At 38.8% G+C, this 12557-nt stretch overlaps 2 non-coding genes across 2 annotated transcripts; both read left to right on the plus strand.

Moving 5' to 3' along the window:
- Window positions 1-270: 270 nt before the first annotated feature.
- Window positions 271-374, plus strand: LOC112793200 (small nucleolar RNA R71). The gene has a single exon (XR_003197906.1). It is a non-coding gene; the product is annotated as a small nucleolar RNA R71 (small nucleolar RNA).
- An 8944-nt stretch (window positions 375-9318) lies between these two features.
- Window positions 9319-9426, plus strand: LOC112793119 (small nucleolar RNA R71). Its single transcript, XR_003197828.1, has one exon. It is a non-coding gene; the product is annotated as a small nucleolar RNA R71 (small nucleolar RNA).
- The last annotated feature ends 3131 nt before the right edge of the window (window positions 9427-12557 follow it).

Raw genomic sequence — 12557 nt, forward strand, 5'->3', positions numbered from 1 at the left:
ACCTGTTGAGTCAACATTTTGTTCTGAGCCAATATGGCATTCAGAGCATCAATTTCAAGAACTCCTTTCTTCTGAGGTATCCCATTATTCACGGAATTCCTCTCAGAGGTATACATGAACTGGTTGTTTGCAACTATGTCAATGAGTTCTTGAGCCTCTTCAGGCGTCTTCTTCAGGTGAATAGATCCACCTGCAGAATGGTCCAATGACATTTTCGAAAATTCAGAGAGACCATAATAGAATATATCTAATAGGGTCCATTCTGAAAACATGTCAGATGGACATCTTTTGGTCAGCTGCTTGTATCTTTCCCAAGCTTCATAGAGGGATTCACCATCTTTTTGTTTGAAAGTTTGAACATCCACTCTCAGCTTGCTCAGCTTTTGAGGAGGAAAGAACTTATCTAAGAAAGCAGTGACCAGCTTATCCCAGGAGTCCAGGCTATCCTTAGGTTGTGAATCCAACCATATTCTAGCTCTGTCTCTTACAACAAAAGGGAAAAGCATGAGTCTGTAGACTTCAGGATCAACTCCATTCGTTTTTACAGTCTCACAGATCTGCAAGAACTCAGTTAAGAACTGATAAGGATCTTCAGATGGAAGTCCATAAAACTTGCAGTTTTGTTGCATTAAAGCAACTAGTTGAGGCTTAAGCTCAAAGTTATTGGCTCCAATGGCAGGAATGGAGATGCTTCTTCCATCAAACTTGGATGTTGGTTTTGTGAAGTCACCAAGCATTCTCCTTGCATTATTACTATTATTATTTTCGGCTGCCATGTCCTTCTCTTGTTCGAAAATTTCTGAAAGGTTGTTTCTGGATTGTTGTAATTTAGCTTCTCTTAATTTTCTCTTCAGAGTCCTTTCAGGTTCTGGATCAACTTCAACAAGAGTGCCTTTTTCCCTGTTCCTGCTCATATGAAAGAGAAGAAAACAAGAAAAGAAAGAGGAATCCTCTATGTCACAGTATAGAGATTCCCTTATGTTAGTAGAAGAAGAAAGGGGTAGAAGAAAGAAGAAAGATGGATTCGGATTTTTGGATGAAGAGAGGTGAAGAGAAGTGTTAGTAATTAATTAATTAAATAGAAGAAGAAAAGAGAAGGAAGATTTCGAAAATAATTTTTGAAAAAGAGGTTAGTAATTTTCGAAAATCAAAGACAAAATATAATTTAAAATTAAAATTTAAAACAAAAAGAATTTTTGAAAAGAGAGGGAGAATTTTCGAAAATTAGAGAGGGAAAAGTAGTTAGGTGGTTTTGAAAAAGATAAGAAACAAACAAAAAGTTAGTTAGTTGATTGAAAAAGATTTGAAATCAAAATTTGAAAAAGATAAAAAGATAAGAAGTTAGATAAGATATTTTAAAATCAAATTTTGAAAAAGATAAAATTTTTGAAAAAGATAAGATAAAAAAGATAAAAAGATTTTTAAGAAAAAGATATTTTGAAAAAGATTTAATTTTTAAAATTACTTAACTAACAAGAAACTACAAGATAAGATTCTAGAACTTAAAGATTGAACCTTTCTTAACAAGAAAGTAACAAACTTCAAATTTTTGAACCAATCACATTACTTGTTAGTTAATTTTCGAAAATTTGATATAAAGATAAGAAAAAGATTTTGAAAATATTTGAAAAAGATTTTTGAAATTTTCGAAATTTATAAAAAAAATGAAAAAGATATGATTTTTGAAAAAGATTTTGAAAAGATAAGATTTTTAAAATTGAAATTTTGACTTGACTTGTAAGAAACAACTAATTTTGAAAATTTTTGACCAAGTCAACCCAAAATTTCGAAAATTTGGAGGAAAATAAGGAAAGGATATTTTTTTGATTTTTTGAATATTTTAATTATGAGAAAGAAAAACAACAAAAATACTCAATGCATGAAATTTTTAGATCAAAACAATGAATGCATGCAAGAATGCTATGAATGTCAAGATGAACACCAAGAACACTTTGAAGATCATGATGAACATCAAGAACATAATTTTGAAAAATTTTTAATGCAAAGAAAACATGCAAGACACCAAACTTAGAAATCTTTAATGCCTGGAAAATATGAATGCAAAAATGCACATGAAAAACAACAAACAACACTAAACAAGAATTCATCAAGATCAAACAAGAAGACTTGTCAAGAACAACTTGAAGATCATGAAGGACACTATGAATGAATGAGATTTTCGAAAAATGCAAGAAAAATTTTAAAAGCATGCAATTGACACCAAACTTAAAATTTTGACTCAAGACTCAAACAAGAAACACAAAATATTTTTGATTTTTATGATTTTCTAATTTTTTTGTATTTTTATTTAATTTTTTTCGAAAAACATGGTTAGAAAAACGAAAAATAAAAGAAAAATTTTGAAAAAGATTTTTGAAAAGAAAATTACCTAATCTGAGCAACAAGATGAACCGTCAGTTGTCCATACTCGAACAATCCCCGGCAACGGCGCCAAAAACTTGGTGGACGAAATTGTGATCACTATTCTTTGATTTGCATTCTACTGTGGAATTATGGAATTTAGAAATTGGCACTGGTTGAATTCACAACTCTGTTCAACTAACCAGCAAGTGTACTGGGTCGTCCAAGTAATAAACCTTACGTGAGTAAGGGTCGATCCCACAGAGATTGTTGGTATGAAGCAAGCTATGGTCACCTTGTAAATCTCAGTTAGGCAGATTAAAGGGTAATTGTGATTATTGGAATAAATAATAAAAAGGAATAATAAAAGGGATAGAATACTTATGCAGATTCATTGGTGGGAATTTCAGATAAGCGGATGGAGATGCTGTAGAGCCCAAGGACGCCTGCTCTCCTACTGCTTCTACTCAATCCTTCTTACTCCTTTCCATGGCAAGCTTTGTATAGGGGTTCACCATCAACTGTGGCTACTTTCATCCTCTCGGGAAAATGATCCTATGCGGTTGTCAGTCGCACGGCTAATCGTCTGGAGGCATCACCCATGGCTGATGGCTACATCCCATCCTCGCAGTGAAAACTAATGCTCACGCACTCTGTCACAGTACGGCTAATCACCGGTTGGTTCCCGCTCCTACTGGAATAGAATCCATTGATTCTTTTGCGTCTGTCACTAACGCCCAGCAGGTTACAAGTTTGAAGCACGTCACAGTCATTCATTACCGGAATCCTACTCGGAATACCACAGACAAGGTTAGACTTTCCGGATTCCCAGGATCCTACTCGGAATACCACAGACAAGGTGAGACTTTCCGGATCCTCATAAATGCCGCCATCTATCTAGCTTATACCACGAAGATTCTGTTGGGGAATCTAAGAGATACGCATTCAAGCTCTGTTTCATATAGAACGGAAGTGGTTGTCAATCACGCGCGTTCATAAGTGAGAATGATAATGAGGGTAATCTAACTCATCACATTCATCATGTTCTTGGGTACGAATGAATATCTTGGAATAAGAATAAGAGAGATTTGAATAAGAGATAATAGAATTTCATTAATACTTGAGGTACAGCAGAGCTCCACACCCTTAATCTATGGTGTGCAGAAACTCCACCGTTGAAAATACATAAGCAAAGGAGGTTCAGGCATGGCCGAATGGCCAGCCCCCCTAACGTGATCAATGATCTCTTAGGATGAAGAATAAAACAAAACTGAGACCAAAGATGTCTAATACAATAGTAACTTATCCTATTTATACTAGACTAGCTACTAGGGTTTACATGAGTAAGTAATTGATGCATAAATTCACTTCCGGGGCCCACTTGGTGTATGCTTGGGCTGAGCTTGATCAATCCACGAGTTAAGGCTTCTCTTGGAGTTGAACTTCGAGTTATGACGTGTTTTGGGCGTTCAACTCCGGATCATGACGTTTTTCTGGCGTTTAACTCCAGAAAGCAGCTTGTACTTGGCGTTCAACGCCAAGTTACGTCGTCAATCTTCGAATAAAGTATGGACTATTATATATTGCTGGAAAGCTCTGGATGTCTACTTTCCAACGCCGTTGAGAGCGCGCCAATTGGAGTTCTGTAGCTCCAGAAAATCCATTTTGAGTGCAGGGAGGTCAGATTCCAACAGCATCAGCAGTCCTTTTGTCAGCCTTTTTCAGAGTTTTGCTCAAATCCCTCAATTTCAGTCAGAATTTACCTGAAATCACAGAAAAACACACAAACTCATAGTAAAGTCCAGAAATGTGAATTTAACATAAAAACTAATGAAAACATCCCTAAAAGTAGCTTAAACTTACTAAAAACTATATAAAAACAATGCCAAAAAGCGTATAAATTATCCGCTCATCAGCCAGCTTTTATGCCAGTTTGGGTGTTTAACTCCCATTTGGGTGCCAGTTCCAGCGTTTAACGCTGGGATTTCTGAGGGTGACTTTGAACGCCGGTTTGGGCCATCAAATCTTGGGCAAAGTATGGACTATCATATATTGCTAGAAAGCCCAGGATGTCTACTTTCCAACGCCATTGAGAGCGCGCCAATTGGGCTTCTGTAGCTCCAGAAAATCCACTTCGAGTGCAGGGAGGTCAGAATCCAACAGCATCTGCAGTCCTTTTTAGTCTCTGAATCAGATTTTTGCTCAGGTCCCTCAATTTCAGCCAGAAAATACCTGAAATCACAGAAAAACACACAAACTCATAGTAAAGTCCAGAAAAGTGAATTTTAGCTAAAAACTAATAAAAATATACTAAAAACTAACTATATCATACCAAAAACATACTAAAAACAATGCCAAAAAGCGTATAAATTATCCGCTCATCACAACACCAAACTTAAATTGTTGCTTGTCCTCAAGCAACTGAAAATCAAATAAGCTAAAAAGAAGAGAATATGCAATGAATCCCAAAAACATCTGTGAAGATCAGTATTAATTAGATGAGCGGGGCTTTTAGCTTTTTGCCTCTGAATAGTTTTGGCATCTCACTCTATCCTTTGAAATTCAGAATGATTGGCTTCTTTAGGAACTCAGAATCCAGATAGTGTTATTGATTCTCCTAGTAAAGTATGATGATTCTTGAACCCAGCTACTTATTGAGTCTTGGCTGTGGCCCAAAGCACTTTGTCTTCCAGTATTACCACCGGATACATACATGCCACAGACACATAATTGGGTGAACCTTTTCAGATTGTGACTCAGCTTTGCTAAAGTCCCCAATTAGAGGTGTCCAGGGTTCTTAAGCACACTCTTTTTGCCTTGGATCACAACTTTTATATTTTTTTTTTCGAAATTTTTTTTTTCGATTTTTTTTTTTGAATAGAAATACTTTTTTTTTGCTTCAAGAATCATTTTTTATGATTTTTCAGATCCTCAGTAACATGTCTCCTTTTTCATCATTCTTTCAAGAGCCAACATTCATGAACCACAAATTCAAAAGACATATGCACTGTTTAAGCATACATTCAGAAAACAAAAATATTGCCACCACATCAAAATAATTAAACTGTTATAAAATTCAAAATTCATGCAATTCTTTCCTTTTCAATTAAGCACGTTTTTATTCAAGAAAGGTGATGGATTCATAGGACATTCATAACTTTAAGGCATAGACACTAAGACACTAATGATCACAAGACACAAACATAGATAAACATAAACACTAAAATTCGAAAAACAGAAGAATAAAGAACAAGGAAATCAAAGAACGGGTCCACCTTAGTGATGGCGGCTCTTTCTTCCTCTTGAAGATCCTATGGAGTGCTTGAGCTCCTCAATGTCTCTTCCTTGTCTTTGTTGCTCCTCCCTCATGATTCTTTGGTCTTCTCTAATTTCATGAAGGATGATGGAGTATTCTTGTTGCTCCATCCTTAGTTGTCCCATGTTGGAACTCAACTCTCCTAGGGAGGTGTTTAGTTGCTCCCAATAGTTTTGTGGAGGAAAGTGCATCCCTTGAGGAATCTCAGGGATCTCATGATGAGTGGGATCTCTTGTGTGCTCCATCCTCTTCTTAGTGATGGGCTTGTCCTCATCAATGGGGATGTCTCCCTCTATGTCAACTCCAACTGAATAACAGAGGTGACAAATGAGATGAGGAAAGGCTAACCTTGCCAAGGTAGAAGACTTGTCTGCCACCTTATAGAGTTCTTGGGCTATAACCTCATGAACCTCTATTTCTTCTCCAATCATGATGCTATGGATCATGATAGCCCGGTCTATGGTAACTTCAGACCGGTTGCTAGTGGGAATGATTGAGCGTTGTATAAACTCTAACCATCCTCTAGCCACGGGCTTGAGGTCATGCCTTCTTAATTGAACCGGCTTTCCTCTTGAATCTCTCTTCCATTGGGCGCCCTCTTCACATATGACTGTGAGGACTTGGTCCAACCTTTGATCAAAGTTGACCCTTCTAGTGTAAGGATGTTCATCTCCTTGCATCATAGGCAAGTTGAATGCCAACCTTACACTTTCCGGACTAAAATCCAAGTATTCCCCCGAACCATAGTAAGATAATTCTTTGGATTCGGGTTCACACTTTGGTCATGGTTCTTGGTGATCCATGCATTGGCGTAGAACTCTTGAACCATCAAGATTCCGACTTGTTGAATGGGGTTGGTAAGAACTTCCCAACCTCTTCTTCGATCTCATGTCGGATCTCCGGATATTCACCTTTTTTGAGTGAAAAAGGGACCTCGGGGATCACCTTCTTCAAGGCCACAACTTCGTAGAAATGGTCTTGATGCACCCTTGAGATGAATCTCTCCATCTCCCATGACTCGGAGGTGGAAGCTTTTGCCTTCCCTTTCCTCTTTCTAGAGGTTTCTCCGGCCTTGGATGCCATAAATGGTTATGGAAAAACAAAAGGCAATGCTTTTACCACACCAAACTTAAAATGTTTGCTCGTCCTCGAGCAAAAGAAGAAAGAAGAGAGTAGAAGAAGAAGAAATGAGGAGAAAGGGAATGGCTTTGTATTCGGCCAAAGGGGAGAGAAATGGTGTTTAAGGTGTGTGAAAAGGAAGGAGTGAAGGAGGGTTTATATAGGAGAGAGGGAAAGGGATGTTCGGCCATTTGAGGGTGGGTTTGGGTGGGAAAGTGGTTTGAATTTGAATGGTGGGGTAGGTGGGGTTTTATGAAGGATGGATGTGAGTGGTGAAGAGAAAGATGGGATTTGATAGGTGAAGGGTTTTTGGGGAAGAGGTGTTGAGGTGATTGGTGAAGAAGAGAGAGAGTGGTAGGGTAGGTGGGGATCCTGTGGGGTCCACAGATCCTGAGGTGTCAAGGAAAAGTTATCCCTGCACCAAATGGCATGCAAAATCACGTTTTGTGCCATTTCTGGCGTTAAACGCCGGGCTGGTGCCCATTTCTGGCGTTTAACGCCAGCTTCTTACCCTTTTCTGGCGTTTAACGCCAGTCTGGTGCCCCTTTCTGGCGTTAAACGCCCAGAATGGTGCCAGACTGGGCGTTAAACGCCCAACTGCTAACCTTACTGGCGTTTAAACGCCAGTAGGTGCGTCCTCCAGGGTGTGCTGTTTTTCTTCCTGTTTTTCATTCTGTTTTTGCTTTTTTCATTGATTTTGTGACTTCTTATGATCATCAACCTACAAAAGACATAAAATAACAAAAGAAAATAGTTAATTATAAAACATTGGGTTGCCTCCCAACAAGCGCTTCTTTAATGTCATTAGCTTGACAGAGGACTCTCATGGAGCCTCACTGGTGCTCAGAGCCATGTTGGAACCTCCCAACACCAAACTTAGAGTTTGAATGTGGGGGTTCAACACCAAACTTAGAGTTTGGTTGTGGCCTCCCAACACCAAACTTAGAGTTTGACTGTGGGGGCTCTGTTTGGCTCTGTTTTGAGAGGAGCTCTTCATGCTTCCTCTCCATGGTGACAGAGGGATATCCTTGAGCCTTAAACACCAAGGATTCTTCATTCACTTGAATGATCAACTCTCCTCTATCAACATCAATCACAGCCTTTGCTGTGGCTAGGAAGGGTCTGCCAAGGATGATGGATTCATCCATGCACTTCCCAGTCTCTAGGACTATGAAATCAGTAGGGATGTAATGGTCTTCAACTTTTACCAGAACATCCTCTACAAGTCCATAGGCTTGTTTTCTTGAGTTGTCTGCCATCTCTAGTGAGATTTTTGCAGCTTGCACCTCAAAGATCCCTAGCTTCTCCATTACAGAGAGGGGCATGAGGTTTACACTTGACCCTAAGTCACACAAGGCCTTCTTGAAGGTCATGGTGCCTATGGTATAAGGTATTGAAAACTTCCCAGGATCCTGCCTCTTTTGAGGCAGTTTCTGCCTAGACAAGTCATCCAGTTCATTGGTGAGCAAAGGAGGTTCATCCTCCCAAGTCTCATTTCCAAATAACTTGTCATTCAACTTCATGATTGCTCCAAGGTATTTAGCAACTTGCTCTTCAGTGACATACTCATCCTCTTCAGAGGAAGAGTACTCATCAGAGCTCATGAATGGCAGAAGTAAGTCCAATGGAATCTCTATGGTCTCAATTTGAGCCTCAGATTCCCATGGTTCCTCATTGGGGAACTCATTGGAGGCCAGTGGATGCCCAGTGAGGTCTTCCTCAGTGGCGTTCTCTGCCTCTTCTTCCTCCCAAAATTCGGCCATGTTGATGGCCTTGCACTCTCCTTTTGGATTTTCTTCTGTATTGCTTGGGAGAGTACTAGGAGGGAGTTCAGTAATTTTCTTGCTCAGCTGACCCACTTGTCCTTCCAAGTTTCTAATGGAGGACCTTGTTTCAGTCATGAAACTTTGAGTGGTTTTGATTAGATCAGAGACCATGGTTGCTAAGTCAGAGGTATTCTGCTTAGAGCTCTCTATCTGTTGCTGAGAAGATGATGGAAAAGGTTTGCTATTGCTGAACCTGTTTCTTCCACCATTATTATTGTTGAAACCTTGTTGAGGTCTCTGTTGATCCTTCCATGAAAGATTTGGATGATTCCTCCATGAAGGATTATAGGTGTTTCCATAGGGTTCTCCCATGTAATTCACCTCTTCTATTGAAGGATTCTCAGGATCATAAGCTTCTTCCTCAGATGAAGCTTCCTTAGTACTGCTTGGTGCATTTTGCATTCCAGACAGACTTTGAGAAATCATATTGACTTGTTGAGTCAATATTTTGTTCTGAGCTAATATGGCATTCAGAGTGTCAATCTCAAGAACTCCTTTCTTCTGACTAGTCCCATTGTTCACAGGATTTCTTTCAGAAGTGTACATGAATTGGTTATTTGCAACCATTTCAATCAGTTCTTGAGCCTCAGTAGGCGTCTTCTTCAGATGAAGAGATCCTCCAGCAGAGCTATCCAAAGACATCTTGGACAGTTCAGAGAGACCATCACAGAAAATACCTATGATGCTCCATTCAGAAAGCATATCAGAGGGACACTTTCTGATTAATTGTTTGTATCTTTCCCAAGCTTCATAGAGGGATTCTCCTTCCTTCTGTCTGAAGGTTTGGACTTCCACTCTAAGCTTACTCAATTTTTGAGGTGGAAAGAACTTTGCCAAGAAGGCATTGACTAGCTTTTCCCAAGAGTCCAGGCTTTCTTTAGGTTGAGAGTCCAACCATGTTCTAGCTCTGTCTCTTACAGCAAAAGGGAATAGCATAAGTCTGTAGACCTCAGGGTCAACCCCATTAGTCTTAACAGTGTCACAGATTTGCAAGAACTCAGCTAAAAACTGATGAGGATCTTCCAATGGAAGTCCATGGAACTTGCAATTCTATTGCATTAGAGAAACTAATTGAGGCTTAAGCTCAAAGTTGTTTGCTCCAATGGCAGGGATAGAGATGCTTCTCCCATAGAAGTCGGGAGTAGGTGCAGTAAAGTCACCAAGCACCTTCCTTGCATTGTTGGCGTTGTTGTTTTCGGCTGCCATGTGTTCTTTTTCTTTGAAGAATTCGGTCAGGTCCTCTAAAGAGAGTTGTGCTTTAGCTTCTCTTAGCTTTCTCTTCAAGGTCCTTTCAGGTTCAGGATCAGCCTCAACAAGAATGCTTTTGTCTCTGTTCCTGCTCATAAGAAAGAGAAGGGAACAAGAAAATGTGGAATCCTCTATGTCACAGTATAGAGATTCCTTGAAGTGTCAGAGGAAAAGAAGAGTAGAAGACAGAAGTAGAAAATTCGAACTTATCAGAGGAAATGGAGTTCGAATTTTGCATTAAGGGATAGTGTTAGTCCATAAATAGAAGGATGTGAGAAGGAGGGAAGTAATTTTCGAAAATTAAGTGAAAGATTTTGAAAACATTTTTGAAAAACATTATTTAATTTTCGAAAAATGAAAGTGGAAAAGAAATCAAGTGATTTTTGAAAAAGATTTTGAAATTAGAAATCAAAAAGATTTGATTGAAAACTATTTTGAAAAAGATGTGGTTAAGAAGATATGATTAGTTTTAAAAAAATGTGATTGAGAAGATATGATTTGAAAAACATTTTAAAAAAAAGATTTGATTTTGAAAATTAAAAACTTGTCTAACAAGAAAAGATATGATTCAAACATTAAACCTTTCTCAACAGAAAAGGCAACATACTTGAAATGTTGAGTCAAATCATTAATTGATAGCAAGTATCTTTGAAAATAGAAAGAAATTGATTTTGAAAAAGATTTGATTGAAAAGATATGATTTGAAAAAGATTTGATTTTGAAAAACTTTGAAAACCTGAAAAAAATTTGATTTGAAAACAAAATCTTCCCCCTTGTGCCATCCTGGCATTAAACGCCCAGAATGGTGCACATTCTGGCGTTTAACGCCCAAAATGCTACCCTTTTGGGCGTTAAACGCCCAACCAGGTACCCTGGTTGGCGTTTAAACGCCAGTCTGTCCTTCTTCACTGGGCGTTTTGAACGCCCAGCTTTTTCTGTGCAATTCCTCTGCTGAATGTTCTGAATCTTCAATTATCTGTATTATTGACTTGAAAAGACACAAATTAAAAATATTTTTGGATTTTTAATAATAAGGACAAATCAAAATGCAACAAGAATAAAAAAAAATGCATGCAAGACACCAAACTTAGCAGTTTGTATACTACTGACACTAACAAAATGAGAATGCATATGAGACACACAAAACACTCAAGTCAATAGAATTCAAAGATCAGAGCACGAAAATCATCAAGAATTACTTGAAGATCCTTAAGACACATGAATGAATGCATGCAATTGACACCAAACTTAAGATGAGACACTAGACTCAAACAAGAAATTTTTGGATTTTATGATTTTTTTGATTTTTTTGTGTTTTTCGAAAATTAAGTGGAAAAAGATATCAAAATTCTTAATGAGAATTCCAGGAATCAGTGCAATGCTAGTCTAAGACTTCGGTCCAGGAATTAGACATGGCTTCACAGCCAGCCAAGCTTTCAAAGAAAAGCTTCGGTCCAAAACACTAGACATGGCCAAAGGCCAGCCAAGCCTTAGCAGATCACTGCTCCAAAAGCAAGATTGATAAAAATCAACAAGCTCTTGTGATGATAAGTTGAAACCTCGGTCCAATGAAATTAGACATGGCTTCACAGCCAGCCAGATTTCAACAAATCATCATGAAACTCTAGAATTCATCTTCAAGAATTTCGAAGAAAAAAATACCTAATCTAAGCAACAAGATGAACCTTCAGTTGTCCAAACTGAACAATCCCCGGCAACGGCGCCAAAAACTTGGTGCGCGAAATTGTGAACAATACTTTTCACAACTCTCATAATCCCCGGTCATGAACCCCAAAAACTTGGTAGCTCAATACCATGGCATTACACAACTTCGCACAACTAACCAGCAAGTGCACTGGGTCGTCCAAGTAATAAACCTTACGCGAGTAAGGGTTGATCCCACGGAGATTGTTAGTATGAAGCAAGCTATGGTCATCTTGTAAATCTTAGTCAGGCAAACTCAAATGGATATGGTGATGAACGCATAAAACATAAAGATAAAGATAGAGATACTTATGTAATTCATTGGTAGGAACTTCAGATAAGCGCATGAAGATGCCTTCCCTTCCGTCTCTCTGCTTTCCTACTGTCTTCATCCAATCCTTCTTATTCCTTTCCATGGCAAGCTCATGTAGGGTTTCACCGTTGTCAATGGCTACCTCCCATCCTCTCAGTGAAAACGTTGCCTATGCTCTGTCACAGCATGGATAATCATCTGTCGGTTCTTGGTCAGGCCGGAATAGAATCCATCGATTCTTTTGCGTCTGTCACTAACGCCCCGCCTGCTAGGAGTTTGAAGCACGTCACAGTCATTCAATCATTGAATCCTACTCAGAATACCACAGACAAGGTTAGACCTTCCGGATTCTCTTGAATGCCGCCATCAGTTCTTGCCTATACCACGAAGACTCTGATCTCACGGAATGGTTGGCTCGGTTGTCAGGCGAGCACTCGGTTGTCAGGCGATCAACCATGCATCGTGCAATCAGGAATCCAAGAGATATTCACCCAATCGAAGGTAGAACGGAGGTGGTTGTCAGTCACACGTTCATAGGTGAGAATGATGATGAGTGTCACGGATCATCACATTCATCAAGTTGAAGAACAAGTGATATCTTAGAACAAGAACAAGCGGAATTGAATAGAAGAACAATAGTAATTGCATTAATACTCGAGGTACAGCAGAG

This window comes from Arachis hypogaea, chromosome 3, assembly GCF_003086295.3.
Source record: "Arachis hypogaea cultivar Tifrunner chromosome 3, arahy.Tifrunner.gnm2.J5K5, whole genome shotgun sequence".
In the NCBI taxonomy this organism is placed as follows: Eukaryota; Viridiplantae; Streptophyta; class Magnoliopsida; order Fabales; family Fabaceae; genus Arachis; species Arachis hypogaea.